The sequence below is a fragment of the Ursus maritimus genome, unplaced genomic scaffold (genome assembly GCF_017311325.1).
Source record: "Ursus maritimus isolate PB19 unplaced genomic scaffold, ASM1731132v1 scaffold_7, whole genome shotgun sequence".
NCBI classification, from domain to species: Eukaryota; Metazoa; Chordata; class Mammalia; order Carnivora; family Ursidae; genus Ursus; species Ursus maritimus.
In genome coordinates, this window is record NW_024426885.1 from 38,105,120 (window position 1) to 38,109,769 (window position 4,650).

Sequence of the window (4,650 nt, forward strand, 5' to 3'; positions counted from 1 at the left end):
AAAAGCAGTTCAATGGAGGGAGAAGAGTCTGCAACAAATGCTGCTGGAGTAACCGGACAGCCACCGGCAAAACGATGAACCTCAACTTAACCTCACTCCTTACACAAATTTAACTCAATATGCATCATCGATTTACATGAAAATCTAAAACCATAAAATGTTTAGAAGGTAACATAGGAAAAAGATCAGTCCAGAACTTGGTGAGGACTTCTCAGACCTGACATCAAAAGCATGATCCAAAAAAGAAAAAAAATCAATACACTCGACTTCATCAAAATGAAATATTTTTGCTCTGTGAAAGAAAGATCCTGTTGAGAAGATGAAAAGACAAGCAACAGATTGGGAGAAAGTATTTCCAAACCACGTATCTGGCAAAGGCTTCATATCCGGAGTTTATAAAGAACTCTGAAAACTCAACAGTAATAATAATCTTTAAAATTCCAGTTAGGAAACGGGCAAAAGACAAGATATTTAAAAAACTGAACATACTCTTACCATATAACACAGCTGTCTTATTGCTCCCAGGCATTTATCCCAGTGCAGTGAGAACTGGTGTCCCCATAAAAACCATACCTGATTGTCCAACAGCAGCTTTATCTGGAATAGTCAAAGACTGGAAACAATCCAAAGGTCCTTCAACCAGTGAAGGGTCAAACATACTGTGGAGCACCCATTCCATGGAACGCTACTCAGAAAAAAAAAAAAAAAAAAAGAATGAACTGTTGATACACAGACAATGCAGATGGATCTCAAGGGCATTGTCAAACAAAATGAACCCCAAAATGCATATGCTGTATTATTCCATCTATATAAGTTTACTGAAATAACACAATTATAGAAATGGGAAATAGTTAGTGGTTGCCAGAGGTTAGAAAGGGTGGGGCAGAGGGGAGCAGATGACAAGCGGGTTCAGCCCGAGGGTGATGTTTGTGGTGATGAACTAGGTCTGTATCTTGGATGATGTGGTGGTTCCAGGAATCTACACATGTGACAAAATGGCATAGAACCACACACACGTGTTGTACCAAGGTCGATTTCCTGATCTTGATTAGGTAAGGTGTAACCATTATGGGACACTGGATGAAGGGTTCAAAGAACCTAACTGTATTATCTTTGCAACTTCCAGTGAATTTATAATTATTTCGACATAAAAAGTTAAATATGCACAAATAAGAAACACAATAGAGATGGGATGAAAATGAGAGATGGGCAATACTGAAACTAGATAAAGGGAAATTCAAGGGTAAAAACTTTAAATTGAGACATTTATTGATAAAGCACCCATAATAAAAGATATGCTTCATAATGTATAATAGTCACTAAACTTTTCATACCAAACAACCCAGGAATAAAATAATGAAACTTTATGGAAATACTTTTAAAGCCTTTAAAAAGCAGGTCAATCAGAGCAGAAGATTTTTAATCTTTCAGTCCAGATATCAAAGATTTTAATAATATAATCAGGGAACTTGACTTTGTGACTATATAGAAAGACATCTGCTACAGCCCTGCAGGGAATTATTTTTTATCTTATTCCATATTTTCATATTTATAAAAGCAAACCACGTAATGAATTACAAATACTCAATGAATTTCCAGAAACAGGGGTGCACAAGTGTGTTTATCATCATTATTCAGTAAAACCAAATACTACCAAAAGAGGATAAAAATATCCTTTTGAAAATTCAAAGAGGGAATTATAAATAGAAGAGATTACCTATAATTCAATGAAAAGGAAACGCTTTCATATCAATACCTGTGTTCTGCGTGTAAGACCATATTCAAAGACACTGCTTGGCTTTGGATATTTTTATAGTTTTAAAAGTCTGACTCAAAATAACCGAACCAACCACAAAATACAATTCTGTATTGGTATAAACAAAATATGGAAGGGAACACACAAAACTCTAATAATTGCCTCTGTGGAGGAAGCTGAGATTGAAACCAATAGGTGAGGAAAACTTTAGCTAATCTATAATGTTGGAAGTTCAACCTTGGCTACACCCATTATCTATGGAACAAATCCATAGTTCTTTAAAATAAGAAAAGAATGATTAATAAATGCATTGCACACCTAATTTGGGAATTTAAAAATAAAAGATACAACAAAAACTTAGAAAGAACATATAAACAAAGCCATGGGTGATATTAACCTGATCATAAGGGAATATCAAGTGTAGATGAAATCAATCACGGTCATGTTGAGGGCAGGAGCAGTAGAGCCTAGGGCATCTCCTTAATCCCCATCCAAGTTCACCGTTTTCCTTGACTCCTATAACTTGAGGACCCTCGTAGACCAAGAAGGGAGCTGCAGGGCTCTAGGAAGAGTGGCTGAATTTGGAGAGCTCTCCCTGGCTTCAAAGCCCAGCTCCAACACTTGGCTGTTTCGTGGCCAGTACAAGTCATTTAAGCTCTTAGCTTCGATTTATTTTGTTTGCTTCATTGGGATAAGAATTAGAACACCTTGCAGAGTGGCTGTGAAGATGAACTGACCATTTATATAAAATCATAAGGTATATATTTGCGCACACACACACACACACACACATATACATTTATAGATAGCTAGACGGATGGATAGATAGACAGACTTCTATCTGTCTTTCTTTCTTTCTCTAGACCTGTATACATGTGCTTAAAAATATATATGAAATGTGGGTTCCAGAATATTAATTGTGATTATCTTAGGATGATGTGAATTCTGGGGGTGTTTACTTCCTTTATAGAAGAAAACAGAACCGGGGTTGTCTGGTTGTCCCCATGTCCTCTGGGCAATACTTCCTGATTCCCCTCAGGCTCCCAGGAAGTTGTCAGTTGTCCTAAAGTTACTAAGGGTGAGAGACACTCTAGGGACGGATGAGTATACTTTTTGTGGAGGCCACTTGAGAGACACTCAGAACTTGCCCTGAGAAATGATGCATTTTATTTTCCCACGTGTGGGGCCATGTCAGAGGCATTCATGCTGCACTTTCTAAATACCTCGAAGGCAATCTAGGACTGCAGCCAAGTCAGGCAAACAGCTGACCGGGTACCAGTTTCCCCAGGGTATTCCTAGAACCTCTGACTGAGTGCTCAGGGCCTGGTATCCCTTACTGCCCAGAACCAGAAAGGCTGGACTGCCTTCCCAGTCCATACACCAGTACAGTCCAGGGGTTATGCACAGGCCAAGAGAAAGAGATCAGGCACGTGGCAGCTAAGATCAGATCCCTTTTGAACTGAAAAGAAAATCCAACTGTCTCTCTGCAGGTCTCCAAGAAATAGGAAAATCCCAGAGGCCTCCACTGACACAATCAATACATTACCTAAAAGTCGATTGTCAATCAAATGCTTTCATATCGAACTGTGTTCAATGGAGTACAAATATCTCACATAGAATATACTGATTTTTTGAGGAGACTATAATCAATCTAGCAAGCAGATTGGCTGCAGAGCAGAAATGGAACCTCTCTGCAAGGGAAATGGGGGCACAGAATGTATGGCAGGAGACTGGGGGTTGGTTTTCTGGAACACAGACCACTAGGCAACTAGAATCAGCCAGCCCCTCAGTAACCAGGAACTGGACTGTCACACGGAACGAGGAATAAGATAATACCTGCAAGAAAATGTCCATTTAAAAGCCTGAACCCCGTATTTGTATGGGGGTGATTATTCCTCAAAGTGTGCGTGTGTGTGTGTGTGTGTGTGTGTACACACCCGCACACATATCCACTATATACATATAATTTTTGACTCATTTTTCCCAACTAATGGTAGATTTGACCATCCTTCCCATTGCAAAGATATAGACCTAGATCATCCTGCCTCAACTTCTAGGAAAATTACAAGCTCACTGCATGGCTGAGTTGTTGAGTTGGCACTTCCTAGTTTACGGCGCCGTCCAGAGTCTGCAGAGGTTCCCTGTGGCCCCGATCACTCAGGCTCAGAGCCTATGGGCACATCTTCCTTCTGCGCTCCCACGCTGAGCAAAGGGAAGGTCAGCAGGGCATTAGCGGGGTCCCCAAGGTCCTTCCTTCCACCCCTTCTGTCTGCATGGCCCCCAGCACCCCCAGCCCTGCCACTCTAAAATGGGTGGTCCTTCCTTCCCAGTGCCAAAGCCTGGAAATTCGGAAATGACTGGTTCCAATGCCATCAGCTTTCCATCACCCAGAACTGCCTGTGCATCTCGGGACTATTCACGGCACCATTTCCAGTCCTCCAATCTCTTTACAGACTTTTCTCAATTTCCTCATTTCAAAGGTCAACATAGGGACCTCACTCACCATTGTGAAACTAGAAAATACGCATTCTTAAAGCAAGATGGGAAGACCAAGGCGTTTATGCAAAGATTCATACCCTCAGGGCACCTGGGGGGCTCAGTCGGTTGAGCCACTGACTCTTGGTTTCGGCTCACAGGTCATGATGTCAGGGCTCAGGTGGGGTCTGCTTGCGATTCTCTCTCTCTCAAAATAAATAAATAAAATCTTTCAGAAAGAAAAAAAAAAAAAGACTGATACCCATGACAGTCCTTGATATAACTGGAGAATCTTAAGGACTCGGCAGAAAGAGCAGAGGGTGGAGTTGGGAACATTCATTCAGCGAGTATTCGCAGAGCGCCCGCCCTCCGGGCACCACGGTTCTGCCAAGCCGCAGGGGCCGGAGCGGCAGAGGCGG